This window comes from Cavia porcellus, unplaced genomic scaffold (assembly GCF_034190915.1).
Source record: "Cavia porcellus strain 051 isolate PalLab524CR breed Dunkin Hartley unplaced genomic scaffold, mCavPor4.1 scaffold_1, whole genome shotgun sequence".
NCBI classification, from domain to species: Eukaryota; Metazoa; Chordata; class Mammalia; order Rodentia; family Caviidae; genus Cavia; species Cavia porcellus.
In genome coordinates, this window is record NW_026947484.1 from 215612273 (window position 1) to 215637029 (window position 24757).

Consider the following 24757-nt stretch of genomic DNA (forward strand, 5'->3'; position numbering starts at 1 on the left):
AATTTTAAATGGTTGCGTAGCTCCCCATTGAGTGGTGTTTTAATTATTAAATCACTCTCCTGTGGTTCGACACATGGGCCCCTTCCACATTGCTTGCCTTGTGAATGGTAATTGAATAAACATCATGACATACATGTTTTTGCATACATCTCTGGTTACTTCTTTGGGCTAAAGTCCTGGAAGGGGAATGATGATCGGGTACGAGGACGAGTCTTGTCAGGTTCTGTCTGGGCTCAGTGCGTAGTGGTTAAATTGCTTCCCTTTGAGCAAGGCCATGGGAGCCTTGGCATAGGCTTTACGACTTTGCTGCAGAGTCTGAGGCCACCTGAGCAGACTCCTGCTGTGCCGGTGCCATCCTAAGCTGGGCTCCGAAGCTGCTGTTAGCCTATCCACACGATTCCCTGGGAGCTTACAGGGCTGTCCCTCTTCAGATAGGGCATCAGAAGCCCAGAGAGGAAAAGAGGCCCACCAAGGCCAGGGCTGGGACTCAGAGAGCCATCCATCATTGACATTGTCAGATCCAGGAGGAGCCTGTCAGACAGGCACACAGCGTGAGCCAGAGGCCCTGTGAGGAGGTGTGGCTTGTGCCAAGGGCCATCGTCAACAAGTACAGCATTTACTGAGCTCCTACTATGTAGCAAGCACTGAGGAATTGGCACAAAAAAAGCAAAGGTCCTGCCCTTGAGAAACCTAACATTCATGTTAGGGAAGAGATATAATATGCCCCCAAACATGTCTGATGGTGTTAAAAGCTGTGAAGAGAGCAGCACGGAGGACCGGCCTCACGCAGAAATGCTTGCTTGCTGAGGGGGGCGCGCCTGGTTGAATCTCAGTATGGAGCACCAGGACTCAATTAGCGGTTTTCAGTCGAAGGCAGAACAAGCAAAGAGTGAGAAGAGCAGGTCTGCAGGGAGCCCTGGGCCTCAGGCCACTTGGGGGTGGGTCAGGAGGCTCAGGAAGGAGGCCAAGGAGGGGCGTCAGAAGGCAACAGGGATGTTAGCAAACGGCACTGTCCAGAGATTTAAAAAAGAGTTGAGGGGAGACATGGAGGGGGGCCCAGGGCTGTGCTGGTCCTCAGAGCTATAGGAGAGGGCTCGTGGGTGAGCGGTGTGAAGGCCAGTGGTGTCTGGGACTCTGTGACTGTTATGACAAAGTACCACAATGCAAGTGGCTGAGGGCAGCACATATTTAGTCTCTTTTGGGTCTGGAGGCCAACAGGCCAGAATCAGTGCCACTGGGAAAGAGTCCAGGTATGTTCGGCTTGGTTGCTCCAGGAGGCCCTGCGGAAGAATCAGGCCCTTGCTCTCTTTGGGATCTAGTTGCTGCCTGCTGTCCTTGGCTTGTGGCCTCTTCTTCCATCTTCAAAAAGCATTTCACCATCTTGGCTTCTAATTCTAACTGTTCCTCCTTCTTCCCTCCTATGGGGACACTTGGGATTAGGCCGGGCCTGCCTGGATGGTTTCAGATAATCTCCCCGTCTCAGACCCTTCCTTCAGTCACAGCAGCAAAGTCTTCTGTACAGTAACGGGGTACACTCCAAATTTCAGGACCCAACACTTAGCACCTTCTACAGATAGCAAGGGCTGACTTGGAAGACGGAGGAGGAGAGAAGGGGAGCCACGGTGGAGCCTCCACTTGAGACATTGGAAGGGGCCAGTTCCAGCTCCAGCGAGCCAGCTCCACTAGGAGATGCTGCTGTTCCCTGGTTTGCTGTGTCTCCTTCCCACCCTCCTTCCAATTTACTCAAAGAGCAAATTAGACCTAGAATCCTTCTGTGGGTTCCATGAGGAACCCCCTCACCTGCACGAACCATCCTGGAGGCCTCCAAGCTGTGGGACACGGGACCTACCTTTTCAAACCACGAGGAAGAGAAACCCAGAGCTACCAAGAGCAGCATGTTATTGACTTGGGGCCAGTTTTAGACTCTATTTTTAACAAGCTGCCCCAGTGATTCTGATGACCAGACAGTTTGTGGTGTTTTTTTCCTCTTCCTCTTTCCCTTCCCTTCAGTTAACTGTTTTCAGCTTTGTGTTCGGTGAGGACCATTTCCTCCTCGCTGTGGACCAGGTCCAGAGGCTGCATCTGGCCCTCTTGCGTCACTAGTCCCGTGTCCTTGGTGGAGGACAGCCTCTCTGCTCAAGGCCCTCCTTCCTCGGCCCTCTGCACATGCCTGCAGTTACCTGAGCCAGAGGAAGTCCCTCCTTCTGTCACCAACACCTACGAAGGCCACCATGTCTGCCTCCCCTCAGGTCCAAGCCTTGTTAGGGGAACCAGGAACACCTCCCAAAGCCACCAGCCCCGGTGGACATGCAATATCTGGGCACTTCCTGAGGCCCAGCAGAGAGTCTCCCGCTCAGGGGCATGAACTGCGTTGGGACAAAAGGCAGTTGTTGGTGTAGGAGGGCAGCAGGACTTGGGGGAGCCCTGTCTGGTGGGGTCAGCAACTCGTCTGTTGCCACCTGGTCCCGCTTTGGGAGATGTGGAGAATGAATTTCATGGTGATCTCCTGTGGGCCACAGCACTGGGACAGCTGCAGGCGAGGACACAGCTGGTGCGGCCCCCGCCCCTGGAGGAATGCCACCCCAGGAGCAGGTCACTTGTTGTGGTTCCAGGGGCCGTGGGAAGGTACCTTTCGGCTGAACCCACTTTATTCTTTAGTCCTGGGATGAAACCGAGGGTCTCAAACATGCTAGACAAGTGCTCCCCAGTGACCCCCACCCCAGCCCCTACTTCTAGGGCACAAGTTGGCTTCCATCAAAATAAAACCCTTCGCCATTTACTCAGGGAGTCAAACTGCAGAGTCCGCGGCCTAGGATGCTTATTTTAAAATAAAGATTAGGAAAATAAAGGGTATTCAACCTGTCACAGATCCGCTCCATCAGAGCACCACTGGGTAGGAACGGGCTGGGACCAGTGTGACTCAGTTTACTCAGCTCACTATGCTGAGACCGGACTGAGAGAAAGCAGACAAGATGGTGAGAGATTAAGCTAGCAGGAAATGACAGTCACCAGTCACTTGAGGTCTCTAGGTGCCGCTAAGGAGTTACAGACTTCTCAGACTTCGTTTCCTGTTGTTTTGCTTTGCTTTGAGACAGGGTCTCACTATTTAGTTTAGGCTGGACTTGAACTCACTAGGTTTACCCTGGCTGGTTGCAAAATCACAGTGATCCTCCTGCCTCAGCCTCTCCAGTGCTGAGATTATAGGTTTCACCACCACACTTGGCTTCAGACCTCATTTTCTTTAATCTTTGAAACCAACTTGGGAAGTAGGTCCAATTATTGTCCTCATTCTTCCGATGAGGAAATGGGAGTCCACAAGGCTGTCCATAAAGCTAAGAAGAGGCAGGACCAGAACTTGGCCCCAGATCTTCCTTTTAACTCTTGGGAAAGCCTGACGCTAGCCCGGAAGCCAGGCTAGTCCATGCCCAAAGTGTGATCCTCATCCCAGGAGACTGTCTGTGCCTTGGGAGTTCAGCTGTGTACCTGGGGACACAGAGTGGTCAGGACATGGTCATCATCAAGGTAGGATGGCCCATGGACAAGGAACTGGGCTGGGATCACGGGAGTTTCTGTCCCAGGACCAGCACCCCCAGCTCTGAAGGGGGCTCTAGTGCCCTGATGTGCAAAGAGGAGGCTGGGTGACCCCTTATCAGCAAACTGCCCTGGCATCTCTACCCTGGCTCAGGGCCTTCTTCAGACACATCTGTCTGCCCGTGTGAGACCAGTGGCTTGTGGCACCTGGTGGAGTTTCTCGCACACAGAATGTCCTGCTCGACGTAACCACCCATGGATAATCAGCAGGTGGGCGTTAAGCACCATTGGTAGTTCTAGGCACCGGGCTAAAATACTAGGCCTTCAGAAAGGACCACAGACTCATGGAACTTACAGCCTAGTTGGGGAGGAAGACAAAAAACAAAGATGCACAAATCACAATGGGACTGAGTGCTAGAAAGGAAAAGAATCAGGTGGTTCAAATGGAACAGAGGTTCTGATTTTAGACTGAAGGCTCAGCGATGGTCTTTCTTCCCTAAGAACATTTAATCTGAAGCCTAAAGGATGAATATGAGCCTAATGAAAGCTGTAGGTGAAGGGAGAGTGGGGACAGTGTCCCAGGCAAAGGGAGCAGCAGGTGCAAAGGCCCTGTGTTAGATGAGGATAGACATTGATGACCAGAGCAGGCAGGAAAGGGAACAGGAGGGGAGAAAATAATATTATTAGAGTCTTATAGTACAATCTTGGAACTTTGTCTCTAGGGGGAAAGGAAACCATTAAAATGCATGTTATCACCACAAGTAGGACTTCAGGATTTGTGGTCCGTACCCTGCAAGGCCAGTCATATTGAGGGGGGCTCGGGCAAGCTCTGAGCCTGGGCAGCCTCAATGACAGCAAAAAGTGAGGTGCTGAGGGTACTCCTGGCTGTGTCCTGGCCCCAGGACCAGCACCCCCAGCTCAGGTCTCAGGTTTGGCAGACAGCACAGGCCCCATGGGACCTCTTGGTGGGGGTCAGGTGGCCCCTGTCTCTGACGGGACCCCACAGTGGCTTGGTGGCAGTGTCCATCTGGGAGATAAGAAAAGGCACGCTGACCAGCCCCAGTGGCTGGAAGTCTTGGTCATTCAAGATCGCAGTCTCCGTTCCCGGCCCTGGTCTTCCAGACATCAAGACTGACACAGGGATATCTATTGCTGGAGAGGCAAGGACAGGGGTCCTCTGGGAGGTCAGGCCCAGCAGAGTCCAGAGCTGTCTCCTCAGTGACCGCCTCTCTCCTGCTCCTAGTCCTTCAAGATGATGATGGCCTCTCATCTGCAGAATAAAGCCAGTCCTTTTCCTGGACAGAGTGAGCTTCTTTGTGGAGTTCTGGGTACATGGTGGGGAGGATTTTTCATTCTTAGGAATTCAGGGAAGACTTCCTGGAGGAGATGGCATCTGAGTCCTGGAAAAGAGAGCACAAAAACATGCAGCAGTGCCAACGACACAGCTGCCTCTACTCAGAGGTGTGCGCAGAGACTTGGCATGGCCGTGGTCCTGGGCCTAAGGTGCAGCTTTGTCTGCCAGCAGCCCTCATACCTCGGGCACCTGCCCGGCTCCCAAGGAAACTCCAGGGAGCAGAGTACGGGGAGGCCCTGGGGCTCGGGGATGTGCCAAGGGGCTGCTGTGTGGGCTGCTCTCCTTGCCTGTCCCGAACAGGAGTCTTGACCACCTTCTCAGCCTCCTTTGACAAAGTCTAATTCTTCTCCCCATGAGGGCTGCCTTGGTGAGTCGGGTGGGAGTAATTCTTCAGGTGGAGGCTGCTACTCCAGGGTGGGCTGGAACAGAGGGCCTCACACTGAGGCACTGACCCTGGGCTGGTCACAGGGTAGGGAGCAATGCGGGGGTCCAGAGCCGCAGCAGAGCATGCAGGGCAGGGCCAGGCCCTTCCTAACAGAGGCCCGAGGAGCAAGAGACTCTGTCTTAACCTTCCTCCCAACTGCAAGAGACTACGGGTACCACGCCTGGGAGGATACAGGTGGAAAACTGAGGTGGCTTGCAATAAACCGTGGAGGCCGTGGCTGTGTCACCTTAATATGGCAAAAGAGACTTTGCAGGTGCAATAAAGTCACAGATTTTGAGATAGGGTTTATCTAGGCAGGTCAATCAACCACAAATGTCTTTAAAAGTGGGACACAGTAGTCAACAACTGTGAAGATTATAAGATTCATTAGGACACCCATTCTGGTTGACTATTATCTTTTGAAGACCTGTAATGTCTCCAATGTTTTGGTTTTATTTGTTTTGTTCTTCACTGTTTTGTTCAATTTTATTATAACTGATGATATAGGCAATTCTTTTTAAGATAGTAAGAAGCAGTATGGTAACCATTGTTGATCACCTTGTATTTTGTTTTTACATCATGTATTATATCCATCCTTTTGATTTGACTGACTCTGTTCTGTTATGTTGCATTTGGTTTTACTCTCTCCAAAAAAAAGTAATAAGAACTGTGGGAGCAATAAAACCCAAAATGTGTAATTGTCATTGTACAAAAGAAAGCAAAAGAAAGTGCCCTAAAGGATATAACTGCATGTATATTTAAGTGTATAAGATAGATAACCATATTAGCGAGTTTTGTTGGATCATTGAACAGAACTGTTTGCAGTCTCACTGCAAAGGTGAATGTCCACTTTATATGTTTTAATTTTGTAGCTTGAACAACTATTTCTAAGATGACAATATGTGATCTATTAACTAGTGATTTCCTACTGATTATTTTTTCTGAAATTCTGTATAACTTGTACCCTTTTTCTGCTTTTTTTTTCTTTTTCTCCTTAAATAAAATTTTTTAAAAAGTGGAACACAGAAAGATCAGAGTTAGACACAGAGGTGATGTGATGAAGGAGGCAGATAAGGGTGATACTCTGCAAAGTTGGAGGAAGGGACCACGAGCTAAGGACAGCAGGCAGCTACTGAAAAAGGCAAAGATGTGATTCTTCCCTAGGGCCTCCCAGAGAAACAAGCCCTGCAGACACCTGGACTTACCCAGTGTCACTGACTCTGGGGTCCTGGCCTCCAAAATTGTGAGGAAGTAAGTGTGTGTTGTCCTCGGCCACTTGCATTGGGGTGTTTTGTCACCGCAGCCAGAGGAACTGAAAACACTTGCCTAGAGGTGCAAAAGGAGCAGGTGACTGAACCTGCTCAGGGACCCCAGCTCTGTGGATCCCCTCCCACCATGGAGGAGAGGAAAGGCAAGGATGCCCCCATCCCAGCCAAGGAGCCCCTGCCTGGGAGCCCCTGCGTATGCATGCTAGAGAGAGAGGAAGAACAAGTCTTCTTCGCGCATCAGGGGATTTTCTGGGCAGCCGGTCCTCCACAGGCATGTCAACATTTTCCTCTCCAGGAAAAAAGAACTCAGTCTCCATCAAAACGTCAAAGTTTTACACACACACACATGGAGAGACTTGTGGGACCCAGGGAGACATGAACTCTGCTGCTCCCCCCAGGTGTCTTTAATTTTCACAGGGCAGGAAATAGAATGGGGTGGGGGGAGCCCACCTCGGCTCAGGACTGAGGGTTCTTGGTGACATCTGGATTTCCCCAAAGCTCCCGGGGTTCTGAGCCCCCTCCCCAGAGCTTTCCATTTCCACGACATCTCTGGGAAGATCTGACACATTTCCTCGCAGGAGAGAGCCAATGGAATTTCCAGCACAATTCCAGATGTGGGGCTGACTGGGACAGGGAATCTGGCCTTGGAAAGCATCTGGGAGGCCAGGAGCCCCTTTGGACTCCCATGCTGGCCTGTACGTGGCCTGCCCCAGTTCTGCGGCGAGGTGCTCTGTGGGGAGCGGGCAGGAGTCCGTGTGTGTGGCTTTGTGTGCATGGAGAAGGCCGGGAGGCATAAAGCTGGAAGCCTGGAGCCCCACAGCACTTGGGGCCGGGAGGAGAGCAGAAACAGACCAGAGGGAAAGGGAAATGGGGGTGCTGGTGAGGAGCCCCTTCAAAAGAGGACACAGTGCATGGGGCAGGTTGTGAGGGACGAGGGAGGCTGAGCCAGGGAATAGTGGGTAACTGGGCTGCTGGGATGGGGGGACCCAGGTTCCTGGGGCCCAGGTCTGCTCAGTCCTGCAGACTGCTGCGGCCAAAAGGGCCTCTGGGAGCCACACAGGGGTAAAATGTGTCTCCTTTTCCGAGGTCTCTGGATGCCCTCTTTGGAAATGAAAATGATGCCCCCCACAGATGTCCCCATCCTTGGAACCCAGGAGTGTGTTACTTTCCAGGCAAAGGGAGTTTGCAGATGTGATTATATCAAGTATCTAGAGATAGAAGAGTCCTCTGGGCTGGCTGAAGCACTCAGTCATCACGAGTTCTCCTAAAGAGGGAGGCCAGAAAGCCAAAACAGAGAAGAGCACATGAGAGCAGAGCTTTAGAGGTGTTTTGTGCAGCTTGCTCTGAAGACAGACGGGGGCCACAAGCCAAGGAGTGCAGCAGCCTTTAGAAACTGGATGTGTCCAGGAAGCAGATTTTCCCTAGAGCTTCCCGAGGGAACCGGCCCTGCCAACCCCTTCGTATCACCCATGATGCCGATTTTGGATTTTGCCTCCAGGACTGTAGATTTACAGATGTGTATTGTAAGCTGCTCTTTTTTGATGACTGTTACAGCTGCCACAGGAAACTAACACAGTTTCCCGTGGCAGGAGGACCCCCACAGTCTGCCCCACGCCCTGCTGCAAACAGTTTCAACCCATCACTGGGCAGCGGAGCCTTCTTTCTGGCCTCTCCCCACAGCCTGGTAGAGAGCTAGTCCTGGCTGGAGTGATGCCCTCACAGGGAGTATCTGTCTCCACTCGTGGGACAGCCAGCCATGAGCAGCTCCCCACCTTCTGCCCACACCTGGAGCTCTACTCCCTCTCGTGACGAGAATCTTGTCCCAGCTACAAAGGAGAGGATCAGAGTAGACAGAGAGACACAGAACTCCAGAGGGCCTCTGTTCCTGGGAACTGATGACACTTCCTGTAAACGGAGTTTCAACAGACCAACTCAGGGTTGTGCCGAGTGAGGGCAGGAAGGACCAGGCTGGGATGTGGCACATATGGAGACCCTCACACCCTTGACACCGTGAGGATGTTAGCTTTGCCAATCCTGCACCCAGCCACTCCTTTTCTCCTCTCTCCTCACAAGCCCAAGAATAGGCCATAGGCACACACATCACACAGGATCCAGAGTGCGCCCATATACACGCAGCACTACAAACAGTGCTGACATGTGCAAAGAAAAAACAGGAACACACACACACAAACTCATGCACACCCACCACCGACAAGCAGCCACGCTCATGTGTGTAGAAACAAACCCACAAATGCAGACACTTGCTTCACACGCACCCAGAGGGCGTACAGAAACACAGACACCCTATGCAGCCATGAGCACCTCTGCACATGGCGCCTGAGCCTTGAGCGGGCCGAGTCCCCTCCCCCATCCCGTGCTCCTGTGCTCTGCTCTGGAGCCCTCTGCTGGCGGAACCAGGACCAGCCACCAGACCCTTCCGGGCCCTGGAACAGGACTGGATTGGGATGGGCTGGACTAGGCTGGGTGCTGGAGAGATGGAAGAGTAGACTTCCAGGCATCCAGCATCACTATTTCTCCTGGCCTATGTGGCTTTCTGTGGCCCCCAATCTAGGCCAAAAGGGCGTCTCCCAGCAAAATCTCTTGGGCACCCCCAGCCTGCCTGTCCTTTCAGTGGGCATCACTACTATATCTGGAGTGGAGAAGGGGCCCTGGGCTGGCTGCATTCTGCAGCCCCCAACACTCTGGGAGCCTGTGCTGGGCCCCTTTGCCCATCACAGGCTGCTTTGTGGGACTGCAGGGCGCCCAGCCTTTCTCTTGGCTGCCGGTGGGGTCTGACTCAGCTTGTTTATCTCCCTGTTTGAACCTTAACCTCTTATATCTCTCATAGCTTCCACCTTCCTGCTTTCAATGCCATTTCCTTTCCATTTCCTCTGGCAGGGCTGGGGGAGAGTGGACTGGAACACAATAAGCCTGAGTTCAGAGCCGGGGCCCTCTCAGGCAGTTATGCTAGGCGGCCTTGGCCTCCACGTCACCAGGTGGAATGGAGACAGTGGGATTTCTGCACAGGATGGGTAAATGAGATGGCACTGGGTGCTGTGCTTGCCAGGCACTCTGACATCCCTGGAGGTACACGGCAACAGAGGAGACCGTGTCTGCTCTCCTCTGAGGGACAGATGAGCTCTCTGAAGTGGAGGGGCAGGGAATTCCGAACGAGTGGACTGGTATACGGGCAGTCTGCTCTCAGGAGTGGTCAGCATCTCACAGAGCTTCTGCTGGTCTGATCAAGGATGCTCAGAGGTGGGGGGACGTGAACCCGAATCCTCTTCCCTGCCTGCACCCTCACATCTCCAAACAGTAATTGCTTCTGCTATGTCCAAGAAAGTGAATATCGGTTTGGTGGTGTCTCAGTCACGTTCTCACTGCTGGACAGAGCAGCTGACACCCATAAGTTAAAGGAGAGGATTAGTTTGGCTCATGTTTTAAATCTATGGTCAGCTGGTGCAAGATACAAAGAAATGCCATGGTGGAAAGGCCTGGGGGCTGAGAGCTGCTCACCATGCATCCAGGAAGCAGAGGAGATGGAGGAGCCTGGGAGAGAGATGCGTGCTTCCAGGTCACACCCCAGCTTCCTCCAAGCAGGGCCACCTCCTAGCAGCACATTCAGCTCTGAGCTCTTCAGTGGATTAATCCGCCTCTGAATGCAGGAGCCTGAGGGGAACACTCTAGATTTGAACTGTAACAGGTAGGATGTCCAGCCTGCCAGCCACTCACTGTCTTGTCCTGCCAAGCTTCTTTATATCTTTCTGTGAGTATCTCCTGGAAAGCTGTCCCAACTTACCAATGGGTTATGTTTCAAAACTGCTTTGGGGCAGTAGTTTGGGGGCCCCAACAAGGAGCCAACAGAACCTTGAGGGCTCTGTGTAGGAATAGGGCTCAAGTCCTAAGTGCCTGACCATCTCCAAGATGACCTGACCCATCTCCAAGATGGCCATATAAGAATGAAAAAGCTAATTGTGCACATCTCACACCTTCAGCCTGCTTTTTATTGAAAGCTGGAGGAGCACAGATTTCTTCGAGGCAGTATGGAGAAGTGGTGGGGTTTTCTGAAGGGAGCTCCCAAGTGCTCTTCAAGGATGTTAGACACTTGAAGCCTCTATTCTTTATTATTCAATAATCTTTCTGGCTTCCAGCCCCTACCTCAGTCCCTGAGACCGGTTGAGTGGACAGAACACGCCATGTGGACCGCACCTTGTGAGGAAACAGCTGGAGGACTGGGGCTGAAGGAGGGAGGTGCAGGGATTTGTCATTTGGGATTTTAAAGAGAGCCTGGGGAAGAGCTGAATGGAGCGCATCATGGTGGGATAAAGCCAACTGGGTAACAATCTTCTCCGTAAGTGACCTCACCGCCCAGATAGTTGTAAGGCAGGCCACCAGGTGGCACCACAAGCTCAAGACAGCTTGGTTGCTGGTAGAAGCCCCCAGGAGGCCTCAGCAAGTGGGGTGCAGACTGGCTTGCCTCCTGGCCACACTTGAGGAAATCCCAGGCGCTGGCAAGTTATGTCGTCCTCAGCCACAACCCTGGTTTCCAAGGAGTTAATGTGGCTGTGCTCCAAAGCAGTGGGATGGTGCTAGAGGCATGGCAGCCAAGGTAAGTGGCAGCAGCAGACAAGAGGCTCAGGAAGGCCTGGGCCAGAGCCTCGCCGCTGAGGAGGCAGAAAACAATGGGCTTCTATTGAGTGCCCGCCCCCCACTCGCAGATCCTGGCAAGGGATGCCCAGAGGTGAGTGCAGCAGCCTCACCCGCAGCTGCCCCAGACGCAGGTGATTCAGAGTTCAGGTCCACCTGATAACAGCTGCACCGCTGAGAATGGGCCCTTTGTAAGAGCCCCGTGGCTCCCTCCTTACAGCTGGACCTGCTGGAGCAGGCCGCAGGGAGGGTGCTGGCAGGCTGGGTGGGGAAGCTGAGAAGCCCAGCCAGCTGCCTGCCAGGCTCCCTGTGGGAACTTTAAGGTGCTGCAGGGCAAAAGGGCAGCAGAAAGAGACAGATGGTGGGGCCACATGCTGTTCTAGGTTCTCAATCTCACCTGTGCCTCCTCTCCTCTTCCCTCTCCTGCAGGTCCACTCATCCTCCCAGGGAAATAAAAACACCTTAAGCACTAATCAGGACTGGGCTATAAGTGACCCAAACTCAACTAAAATCAGTTTGGTGAGAAGGCGCTACTGATGAAATGGTCCAGCTAGGGCAGGAGTGGAGCAGCCCCCAAGGAGGCCTAGGACAAGGTCACCTCTCCTCAAATCCCTCAGAGGCTAACTGCACCCTTTCTGCTGCAGATGGGTTTTGCACTCCCACCCAGCCCTTATCTCCCTGCGGGGAAGATAGATAACTGTGGTCAGCTCAGGGTTGCATCCTCATATTCTCATGATCATAAAGGAAATTGCCACATCGGCTATCAGCTTTGGCTAGAAAGGTCAGCTTGAGTCCACTTAACCCATGTGCCCAGTTCTAGGCCAGTTACTACATTCAGGAGGATGCCTTACTTTAATTTTCCCAGAGGGAGTCCTTTGCGTTACCTGTGGTGGGGACAGGGGACAGGATGGACAAAAACAAGAACATCCTTACGTACATTTTTTTTTTTTTTTTTTTTTTGTCTTTTTCGTTTTTATCGGTACCAGGGATCAAACTCACAACTGCCTGCTTGCAAGGCAGGCGCTTATGCCACTGAGCTAAATCCCCAGTCCCCTTATGTGCACTTTTAAAGCAGGAGAATTGCTGATTGGCACCGTAACAGTCTTCTCTTTTCTCCCACAGACCAAAAGGCGTTTACTGGATGTGTGTCCGCCTGACACGAAACACTACACTTCCCAGCCTCCCTTTCAAATAAGGTTAGCCACGTGACTAACTGTTCTAGCCAATGGAATGTGAGCAAAAGCTATGTGTGCTACTTCCTGAGGGTTCCCCTACAGAGAAGGAGTCCACCTCTTTTGCCCCACTTGATATGGGGTAGAATCCTGTGTGATGGTCACTCAATTTACAAGAGCACAAGGACAGCACTGCAGCACGTTAGAAGAAGACAGATTCCCAAATGCTGCTTTGGCCTCTAACTATTTATGTTGGACTGTTATGCAAAAGGAAAGAACTACTCTTACTTTGAGTCTTTGTTATAATATTTCTACACCCTAAGAAATTCTTCTTGGGACCTTCTTTTGACACCTGTTGCTGTAGTCTAGAAAACAGTCTTTTGCATGATGAACAAACTTGTTCTCTGCCCTCGAATACCTCCTCCACCCAAACCCTGAAAATTCTGCTTGTGACTAGCCACTGTTTGCAGTGTGACCTCTGCCAGATCAGCGCTCCCTCACCAAGTTTTATTTCCATTTTCCCTGTCTATCTTACTTCCCTGTATATTCCCTGTACTGGTCCCTGTATGGACCAGTCTTTGCCTCAGGTCAGGAGTTCCTATAGAATGGAAGCCATGACTCCCTCATCAGACTGGAGACCACTGGATGCTGGAGTCATGGAGAAATATCTTCTGTGAGGATGGCAGCTGTGTCCTCTTTTTTAGTGTAAGGGCTAACCCAGCAGACAGCACTTCCCCCTATGTGGCACATAGTTGCCAAAAGCTGAGAACTTGGGGGATATTGCTTCTAACTGCCTCTTGTCCTGCACCTGGAATGCTCCATCCCTGGGTCCCACCCAGATCTTCAAAAACAAAGGGCAGGAGACCATGAAAGCAACGTGTTGGTGGGTCCTGGGTCCCTGGATAGGGAAAGGGAATGGGTGTGTCATGTTCTAAGTTAGTACAGGACATGAGGCATAGAAAAGAACTGAATGGTGGTGCATCTGCGGGTCCCTCACCGGCACCCTCATTCCAAGCTTTTTTACATTACAGACGCATAATCAAGTCGAGCCCATTTGGGGAAATCCCAAGGGAAATATGGCCTCAGATCACAAAGACATAGGCTGGGGTTGGGCTGGGCTCTTCCTTTCTTTTTATGCTGATTATGTTTAAGAACAGTAGCAGCCAAGTTTATTTCTCTTTCAGAGCTTTCCTTGGTTCCCAAGGGGCTGGTTTTATTCCTTCTTTTCCTCCAAACCTCCTCCCTTAGATGGAGATGCCCCAGGAAGCAAGATGGCGCCTCTCTCCTCAGGGTGGGATGAGAAGACTCTTCAGAGAGCGATTTGGATTAGCCAGTGGGAGATAGCAGAACAGAAGCCAACATGAGAGGTCTCCCCATTGTTAAACAAGATGATCCTCTGCCCCAGTTTCCTCTGACACCAACCTTGGACTCAGTGGAGGAACAGTTTGCTTTCCCCAAGGAAGATTTGTTTGCTTTCCTTCCCATGAAGTAGGTCAAGCCTGAGAAACAAACAGGGTTAGTGACACAGTGGCATGGAGGCAAGATGACAAAGACTGACCTTCCACAGCCACACCACTGTGAGAAACATGCAGCTGCCCCTACCTTGTGAAACAGGACACAGCTGACCATTCGTGAGTCCTGGGACACCTCCCTCCTGCCTCAGCCAACTCCCGACATGCTGTGTGGCTTGTTGGCTGGTACCCTTGCACTTATCATAAAAGGTTCCCTGGGGCTCTTGGACCATAGTCCATACTTTCCCCCTGCATCTCTGACCTCTTCCTGGGGTGTGTCTTCCTCCTCCACACCTGGAGTTGCAACCTCCATGCAGCCCTCTCATGGGGACCATGACTTGGTCTTACGTCCTCCACACATCAGGGATGAAAGGTGGAAGTTCTGTGTTTATCTGTCGCTGTCATTTCCAGCCTGTTACTCCCATGCTCTCATAAACCCCCTCCCAATGACATTTCTGCTTCCTGCTTTGCCCCTGGCTCTTTGTCTCTGTCATCTGCGGGCCTCTCAGCCTTGCCCCCTCACCAACGAACTCACCTGCTCCTGTTCCATTTTCTTTTTCTCCATCCCACCTTCTGCCAGTGTCCAAGACAAATGCAGTGATCTGTATCCACCTGCTTCCTTCACTCTCATGTCCGAGCATCCTGGCATTATCTATATCCATTGCCACATCTACCCCTGAAGAATTTATGATGATCCAAAGCCTCTCTGTTTCTGAAACCAGAAATTCTTATCTCCTACTAGTTATCTACCACCTCCAAATCTTTCTATTCCATGGTCCAAGGGTCTCCTGAGAGCCTCCAGCCCAATGATTAATTCGCCTCTCTGTCCATCAGCTTCTGCTGACCTTTACTTCTCTCCTTTTCCAGCTAAAAGTCCATTTCTTCTGCATGAAGAAAGTGGTCCATTCACACAAAGGACTACTGGACAGAAGGTAAAACAAATGAACTTTAGCAATATGGGTGAATCTTAGAAACACACAAGTAAGCAAAAATATAAGCCCTAAAAGACTACATGGAAAATGATACCTTTTTAAAGAGGTTAAAACAACTAATATAAACATACATTGATATATTTTTGGAAATATGTAGAGATGCAATAAAACTAGGTGGAAAGAGAGCAGGGGAAGGTTGTACACAGGGGAAGGTTGTACCTTGAGACAGAGGAAGGGCGTGAGAGGGAACACTGGGGAGATGTAAGTCATTGTCGAGGCACTTGTTGAGGTGGTGATTTTGCAGGTACTCACTGTGACGTTAAAAACAAATCATGAAATAACATAAACCATGCATGGACCAATGATGAGAATATCAGGGAACCAAGGATGGGGGCATCCATGAAGTGTCATTACAATGATCTCATGCAAATACAGTATTCAAATACCCCTCTTCACCCCACCACAGAATCTAGAATCTCCCTGAACTTGCACAGATCTTGTCTTATTATTCCTTGTACAATGGAAGAAGCATCCCAATTCTTACACTTGAAGAAAAACTCCATCACTTGTTCTCTGGGTCCCATTTCTTTTCATCCTGTCAAGGACTCTGCTCCTTGGTGGTCCCCTCACTCTCTCCCTCTTAGAGGATCATTTCCACCAGCACATAAACATGATGTAGATTCCCCCACCTTAGAGAAAAGCACGCTCTTGCTAGGTGAAATGGGAGTCGGCATGTTCTAACAAAGAACCTCAAACCAGTGTACCAGCCACGAAGGTTAACCACGGCGGACCGTGTCTAAGAAAGCGGGGTACTGTGTTAGCTTCTTTTCTGTGTCGCTCTGCCATCTTTCACGTGAGCTTCCTCCAAGGCAGGTGCTCTGGAAAGTGCCAACACTTCTATTCAGCCAGAAGGAAAGGGAAAAGAGGAAGAAGATGTGCCCATTCAGGCCTGGTCTGAAGTTGCATGTACCATGTCCACTCAGAGATTGGTCATAAGAGATACCTAGTCATGAGGAAAATCAGGAAGCAGAGTCTGGGTATCAGTGTGTCCAGTTAAATATTCTACCACTGTCAAAGCAGAGGAGAATGAATATTGGAAAAAAAACTCATGATCTTTGTCACAATCTGTGCCTTTGGTCACCTAAGTAAATGTTTACTCTCTTCTTTAATGTGAAACTTGCTAATCCTTTCCCCCAATTTCAAAGCCCACAAGACCTTATCCATTACTGCAACCAGCTCAAAGTCCAGGCCCTCGTGGCACTTACCTAATCTTTATATGAAGTTCTGATATTGGTTCAGTGACATATGAACTGAAAGACAAGTCATCTGTTTGCCCCTCCACCAGCCACCAACACATGTATAATATACAATAAGAAGAAAGAACTGGTTAACCACAGTTAAAGCACCACTTGGAATGGAAAGCAGATAGTAGGCAAATAGCAATCAGCAGATCTCACTGGGCAAGAATTCCAAAGACGCTGCCTCTCAGGGGACTGTCTTGAAGCTGACTACTCAGAGACATGTCCTTTGCCCATTTCCCTGTGGCCCCTGGATCAAAGACATTCTTGCTTGTGTTTTGTCCTGCAGGGTCACAGCTGGAGAGGATGCTGGAGAACATCTTACAGGTTGGTGAGAGTCAAGTTTTCACAGCTACTTCCAAACATGCAGGGCATGTTTGGTGTCTCAGGATTTCTTTTTAAGATTTGAGCAATCCTAGAGTTATACAGGCCAGGCTTGTGGGCTTTTGTTAACTAATTTCCCTAAAAAATTTACTATAACAGTTCAAAAATTGAATTTAAAAGCAAAGCCTATTTGCAATCGTAATGAAAATAACAAAGCTTGGAGTAAATTTAACAAAAGAAGTTGAAGATTTGCATACTGAAAACTATAAAACATTATTAAAAGAAATTACAGACCAGAGTAAATGGAAAGATGCCTGTGTTCACGGATCAGAAGATTTAATATTGTTTAAATGGCTGTGCTCCTGAAGATGATCACAGATTCAATGCAGCTCCTATTAAAATCTACCTGCCTTTTTTTTTGGTATAAGTTGAAAATTAACCTTAAAATTCATGTGGAATTGCCAAAGACCTAGAAAAGGCCATGAAAAACAAAAAGATTAAAGTAAGAAGACTCACACACCCAATTTTTGAAACAAACTACAAAGCTATAATGCTAATGTGGTACTATCATCAACAAAATCTTATAGATCAGTGTAATAAAATTGAGAGTCTAGGAATAAGCCTTTGTATATATGATTAACTGATTTTCAACAAAGGTGCCAATACAGTTTGATAAGGAACAAAATATTCTTTTTAGTAAATAGTGCTGGGACAACTGGAAATTCATATTAGAAGGTTACAAGCACTCATATTGCATAAAAAATTAACTCAAAATAATGATAGATCCAAACTAAGAACTAAAAATATAAAGCTTTATGACCTTATGCTATACAGTTATTTTGCAGAGTTATACCAAAAATGCAAGCAAAAACTATTTAAATTGGGTTTCATCAAGATAACAAATTTTTGTTATCTTTCTTTTTTTTTTTTTTTTTTTTGTCTTTTTCGTTTTTATCGGTACCAGGGATCAAACTCATGACTGCCTGCTTGCAAGGCAGGTGCTTATGCCGCTGAGCTAAATCCCCAGCCCCAATTTTTGTGTTTCAAAGAACAGCATCAGGAAAGTGAAATGGAAGAAAATATTTGCAAATCTGTGTCTGATAAAGGATTTCACCCAGAATATATAAAGAACTTTTAGAATTCAGTAATAATTATGAAGATGAATAATCCAACTCTGAAAATGTGCAAAGGAATTTGAAAAGACATTTCCCTGAAAAGCCTTATCACAGTGAGATACCATTCCACATGCTCAGGATGGCTCTAATAAAAAAGCAAATTATAACAAGTGTTGAAGGGAATCCAGAAAATTTGGAACTCTCATGTAGGAGACAGTTTGAGTGACTCTCCTTGAATGCAGAACAACTGCTGAGACTTTGATTATATCAAGGCTTATTTCCTTATACTGATATGTACAGAGCTGACTATGGTATTTCCTTCTCTCTTCAATTGGCTGTAAGTATTACAAATAAGGCTAGCCTGGTACTGTTATCTAATCTCTAAAGCCATCAGAGAGTTCCCTGTTTTCTCGCAAAAGTACTCTGTAAAAGATATGGGCACAGCCGGATGGTAGAGCCGGTCAGCTCCAGGAATGGCAGCTGGGTATGAACCTTGAGGTAGGGAGGCTACAGGTCTCCAGGGCATAAAACTTTGTGCATCAGAAAGTGAAGCAACAGCCTCCAAAAACAATTCACTGCTGCCTTAATTGAATTACACAGATTGATCCTTCTGCTTGTCATTATCCCTGCATTTTTCAGAGATGCTTTTCTCCCTACCTGGCCAGCCAGCTCAGGTTACTCACGTAGCTCCCGCCATCCTCACTGTCACGCATCCCTGAGCCACCCCCTTCTTCACAACATCATAAATCCTGGGAGAGACCTAGGATCAGGGCCTTTGTCCGCACATCCTCATGGGGATTGGGTTTAGGACTCCTTGGCTTCCTTTAATTTTGAATATGTCTGGTGTCTTTACTCTCACCGTGGGTTGCATTGGAGATGGTAGATTGGAATTAACTTGCTGGGATTCCAATAACATCTCAATGGGATTACAATTATTTGGATTGTGAGGACGACTGGAAAAGGGATTATAATACCCTCATATATTGTTGGAGGTGATATAAGGTGGTGCAACTATTTTTAAAAAAAACATTCAGGCTGTTTCTTAAGAAGTTAAACATAAAATTGTCGTATGACCCTGCAATTCTACAGAGTCCGCTGAGTGGGTCTTCAACGGTCCAGTCTGAATCATGCTCACTGTGTGCTGTGGGAAGTGAGGCCATTTAACTGACAACCCAATCAGAACCTTTGCAGTGGAGGATGGACAGAGCCCCAAAGGAAAAGGAGGGTCCTGTTTCCAAAAGGAAGGGAAGGAATGCTGATGGTGGACTGTCTGCTGGACACCTTCAACTTAACTTCTCTGCAGCTAAACTCTTGATTCCCCCTCCCAGGCCAGAATGTGCTTCTCCCCTCTTCCTGTATGGGAATGGCGCATTCATCTTCCCAGCTGTTCAGGCCCGGAACCTGAGAGTCCTCTCTCACCTCTGTCCTTCTCTACCCGGTGTCCTCATCTTTACCTACAGATTCTAATTACCTGTGTGTCATCCAGCACCTCTTTTCTGGGGGATCCCAATGGCCTCCTCCTTCCTGTCTCCCTTGTCTTTGTTCATGCTTGTACAGGTTTTTTTTTGCATGACAGTGAGAGGCAGCTTTTAGAGACATAAAAATGAGATTGCACATAGCACAGTAACTGAGGTATACCTGGAACAAATGGGCCCCAGTGCAAAGGCTACAATTCCTGTTTTCATCAGGTAAGCTCCAAACTTGTCACAGCACCCACGCCTGAAGACCACTTCAGCCCCTGTGCTAAGATGGAGGGCTGTGCTCTTGGGAAGGCAGCAGCCCACCAGAGAGAGAAGTCAGAGGAGGTGCCCGTGAAGAAACCCTCTGCCAGGTAAGGGGACAGAAGGAGACAACTACATGTCTTTCATGGTCTGGCTAGAGAGCTAGGATTTATTTAGTTCCAGCTCTTTCCTGACAGTACAGTGGGGCTGTTACAGCACTGGCTATCCAGATGCCGAGATGGGGCCACTTTCCAAGTGATCCAGGAGCAGAAGTGGGTGGTGTGATGAGATTACAGGAGCCAAGGATCTCCCTTCCCAGCTTCCTCAGTGGGACAAGAGCATGGCTCCCACTTGCAGCACACCATGACTGTAGCAATGAACCTGACCTGGCAGGTAGCTATTCATGCTTTCTTCCCTTCCCACAGTACCCTACTTTGCAAACAATGTCCCACCTCCTCACCAAGAGCAAGAAAGTGGGCTTCCCTTTGCACATGCAATGAGTGGCATTGCAACATAGGCCATCGGTACCCCAACACATTTTGCATTAATTTCTATTCTTGCTAATCCAAGTTGGCACACTGCTATGACTTGCAGCTAGATGCCCCCCTCTCCACGAAGCCTTATGCAGTCATAGGTGGGGGCTTTTGGGAGGTGGCTGGATCTAGGGTGTAATGCTAGGATTAGGGGTGTGATGCTAGGATTAAGAGTGCCCTACCCTTAGTGGCGTGGGTGGCACTGCCCAAAGGGCAGGTGACCTGAATGAAATATAAAGGCAGACTTGGTTTTCACAGCTTCTATTGTTTCACTGCTTGCTGGTTTGGTACTTTCCTCCCTTCTGCCTGCACTGCTTTGCCACAAACTGTTTCTCCTCTGTGATGCCCCTCTGCCATGCCCCCCGCCCCGCCTTGGAGTCAGCTGAGTATAGACTGAAACCTCCACAAACTGTGAGCTAAATAAACCTTTTCTCCTTTCACTTTGGGTATAGGGTATTTTGTCTCAGCAATGAGAAAATAACTAAACACACACACACACACACACACACACACACACACACACACACGGCACTCAGTTACTACTTGGAAAAGGAAAGGGCGGATGGATGGATGGATGGATGGATGGATGGATGGCTAGAAGGCTAGATGGATCTGTTATCCATCTTTGCTCTCCTTCCCGTGCCCCTTAGGAGAGTGTTCTTCCTTCTGAAAGCCCTGCATAGAGGCCATCGTGCATCAGGGTCACATTCCTGTCTTTCCTACTGAAACCCACAATGACAGAGTTCTCTCTGCATGTTGGCTGTGGCCCAGCTGGTAATGATGCCTCATATTCCCATCAAACATAATTCTACGTAATTATTTGCAAATCTGTTGCTGGCCAGTGATGAGGACAACAGATCCAGGCAGGAGCACCCAGGGCCATGAGGTAAACTGTCAGAGTCACGTCTGTGCTCCAAAGGGTGGAGACACCTGTCCCCATGGATTCCTGGACACCAGCCCCTGAGACTGTCATTTCCTGGAACTGAATTTTTTTTTTCATTTCTCATGAGCATCCCTTTTCTGATGTGATGGCCAGGCTCCAAATTGCCCCTCAATGATCCATGTTTACTGGATTCTTGCCTTTGTACCATCCTTTCCCACACTGAATGAGGTTACCCTCTTCAAACAACAAGCTACCATGGAAGTGGCCTTGAAGAATGTCCAAGGCTAGGTCATAATAAAAGACACTGTAGCATTTTCTTTACATTCTTAGATCACTAGCTCAGAGGAAAGCCAGGTGCCACATCACAGAGTTGCTCAAGTGGTCCTGTGGAAAAGCCCAAGGGGCCAGGAACAGAGACTTCCTGCCATGGTAGGCATGTGTGTGCGCCATCTTGGAACCCAACCCTTGAGCCACAGCAGAGCCTTCAGCGATGCCACCCTGGCTGACTTATTAGTTGTACCTTCCTGGAAGACCCTGAACAGAACTATCAGCTAAGCCACTCCAGAATTCCAGACCCCAGAAATAGTGTGAGGTACCCATTTACTGCTCTTTTAAGCAGCTGAGTTTTAAGGTCATTGGTTGCACAGCCATAGATGCCTAAACGTGGAGTCTTTCCCTAATTCACAGCGTGGTCCAATTTCCCTGGCCTGAGCTGGAGACCCTGAAGAGGGAGAAGCTCCTCCCATGGGGCATTCTGGGAAAGAGTCATCCTAAGACCAGTTAGTGGTGTGGGGTCGGGCCAGTCAACTAGCCCAGGTGTTGGCCTTGAGGAACATATGTTGGAAGGTGATTGAACAGAGTTCTGGAGCTCATGGAGCAGCAGGAAGGGTCAAATGAGAAGAGAAAGCACCACAGAATAAGGGAGTAACACACTCTCTGTGAGCACTCCTAGTGTCGTGGTCATGATACAACTTGGCCTCTGTCACTGCTACCAGTCATAACACCCAACAGAGCTGCCTGCCACCTCAGCAGGCCCTTCTATGAGTAAGCTCTTCTGCAATCTTTCTTGTGTTTTTCTTTAAAAGCTTAGTGATTGTGAACTTCTATGATACCTATTTTATAGATGGGATAACTGAGACTCTGGGATGTTAAGGAAGTGGCTGGCCAGAACCACCTCATCTATCACTGCACCAATGACCTAACTGAGACGCCTCAAACTGAGGCAATGGTAGACTGATTGGGGCTGGAATCTTTTATCTCTATAGTTTTCAAGGCTGATTATTTTCCAGTTAGGTCTTACTTTGAGGGAAATAGGGTAGAGCCAGGATTTTAACCAGAGGCTGAACACAAGTAACCTCAAAAGCAGCTGCACTGGGGTCTTCACTGGGGCCTTGTGTTGTATTCCATGGAAGGCCGGGCTCTGGTGCCACCTGGTTCCAACCAGGAGATAATGAATGCCCAGGCTCTGAAGCTTGTTTCCCATGGAGCCATAGCTGCTTGCAGCCCCAAGCCTGCTCAGCCCTCCCAGCTGCCTCCTCCTCCTCTCTGGCACCCTGAACCCATGGCCTGGGCTCGTTTCTCCAGCTTGTAGGCTCACATCAGGTACTATGAATCAGGGTCCTCGTCTGTGTGTCCCTGGTCCTGTCCTGCTGCTGGTGACCCTTAGGTTATATCATAAAAGTTCTAAATGGGTGCTGCAATGGGGTGTCAGATAAGTGAATTGCATAGGGTCCAACTTGGTCTTGAGTTGTCTCAGCATGGTCTGCATTCATAACCAGCATGAGTGTCAACCCAGGCCTAATGTCCCTGAGGTGGGAAGTGGGTCCTGGGACAGCCTACTGCGTCTGTGCCTTAGGGAAGGTGAAGAGTTGACTCTGGAATGAGAATTTCTAAAGTTTTATGCCTTTTTGCAAAGGTGCTGACCCCTGGCTAAGAGTCCCTGATGTCAGGATCCTCTCTAGGGCTGTCCTCAAGGAAAGCAGGCTATGGGTCCTGGGTGTGGCTTTGGGGGCCTGATGAATCTCTGCTGGCTGACAGGAGGAGATGCCCAGGGTTCTACAGGATGCCCACAAATTGTCCAGCCTTTGAGGGAGGACTAGGAGGGTTTCTGGAGATTTGGTGGGGGCAGTCACAGTGCCAATGCACAGAGAGACCATCAGGGTATGTGACACATAGACCCTGGGCATATGCTACAAACCCTAGGAGCAGCACCACATGTCCCTGTGCAGAAGAGGGCAGGAGACAGACCTAGGGGACTCTAGCAGAGAGCCAGAGGGCAGGATCTGCTGCTCACTCCCTTAGCAACCAGAAAGAGAGCCTGATCTGAGCCCAGTCAGAAAGAGGTCAGGGTCTTGAGTCCCCTGTTTCCCCCACTACACCTTTAATTTCCCAGATGGGAGAAAGTCAGAGGGGTGCAGAAGAGACAGCAGAGCCATGGAAGCATGGGATCCCCCACCATAAGATGGAAGGCCCTGGAGAAAGAGGGAAATGGGAAGGGAAAGGTCACCTGGGTAGGGAGAGGTCTGAGACAATGCAGGAGCGAGGAGGAGGAGGAGAAGTAGAATGATGCTGAGAAAGAGGCCGCTAGGAAGAGGAGGGAGCCGAGGGTGCGGGGAGGAGAGCAGGGTTAGAGTTGGGGCTCCCCCACCCTGCTGGCTCACCAGTGTGGGCTGACCTGCCTGCCCAGTGTTGAGGCTCCTTAGTGAGCCCTAGGAGGAGGAAGTGGGGGACACCCAACCAGAGACCCCAGCAGCATGGCCTGTGGTCACTGGTGATGGCTGGGCACCTGGAGTCAATGTTTAACCATGGTCCAAGCCCAGAAGAACCCTATCTAGGACATGCAATTACAGGGGTTGGGTTACAACCTGGGTGCTGACCAGGGTTTGGTAGCAGGAGATAAGAAGGTGGTACCAGGAAGGGTTGTGTGTGTGTGTGCTAAATTGTTGGGCTCCCAGCACACCCCTGGGGCCGGCTCACAAGGCCTCCATTGTTGGTATCTGGCTCCCAGCCCATCACCAGCTAGATAGGAGCTGCTGTTCTGACCAGGCTAGAAAAGCACACCCCAAGTTCAGGCAGATGCCGGTACCCCACCCTTATCAGGCAAGGGAAGGGAGCTACAGAGCTAGTGTTGATTCAGAGAAAAAAGGGAAAGCATATCAGCAATCATGGCAAAAGCTAGTTCAGACAGCAGCGTCAGGGTCAAACTGTGCTCAGCTGGAGGTAGGAACAGGGCAGTCAGGAGTGGCCTGTGGCTGGGGAGGAATCCCCAGAGTGTCACCCCGCGCTAGATGTCGTGTCTTGGGGTATGAACCAGGCACAGATGCTCAGCTTTCTGGAACTTCATGAGCTAGGAAAAACGGTTCATTTCTTTACATAAGATGTGCTCAAAAATTAAGATGAATGCTTGATTTTTTTCATTTTAAAGGTTTATTGCAATAAAAATATGCCCCCATTAACATCCCCCCCCCCTTAGAATACCCGCTTCTCATTTTGAACACACATGGCCTGTGGCTTTTACCAAGTTCTGAAGCAGTTCTGGAAGTCGTCTTTTGTGAGAGTCTTCAGTTGCAGTGTCTTGGTGACTACATTCAAAACTTTTACCGTTCTTGCTCGCATTGACTTTGAAGAAGAGCCAGAAGTCACACAGCGCCAGATCTGATGTATAAGGTGGACAAGAATACATTGCAATGCATTTTACAAAAATGCATTTTACAAAATGCAACTAACTGATGACTAACAAAGGGTGATCATGAAATACGGTGAATGTTTACATTTAAAAGACATATTGCCATTAATCTCCCTTAAAAATTTCCTCCTTGCTTTGAACACACTTATTCTATCATTCTTAGCAATGTATCTTCTAATTAAAAAATTTTTATTTTAAAATTCAAATATTAGGGGCTAGGGATTTAGCTCAGCGGCATAAGCGCCTGCCTTGCAAGCAGGCAGTTGTGAGTTCAATACCTAGTACCGATAAAAAGGAAAAAGACAAAAAAAAATCAAATATTAAAAAAAATTTAAATATTCACTGTATCTTTCAATCAT

The 24757-nt window shown here is 49.2% G+C and overlaps 1 long non-coding RNA gene across 1 annotated transcript in view; it reads left to right on the forward strand.

Moving 5' to 3' along the window:
• LOC134471208 (uncharacterized) overlaps nucleotides 1-15813 on the forward strand; it is a 32318-nt gene extending 16505 nt beyond the window's left edge. Inside the window, exons 2-3 of the long non-coding RNA XR_010040519.1 lie at nucleotides 12347-12420; nucleotides 14775-15813. This is a non-coding gene — a long non-coding RNA (uncharacterized LOC134471208). The remainder of the gene's footprint in view (nucleotides 1-12346; nucleotides 12421-14774) is intronic.
• The last annotated feature ends 8944 nt before the right edge of the window (nucleotides 15814-24757 follow it).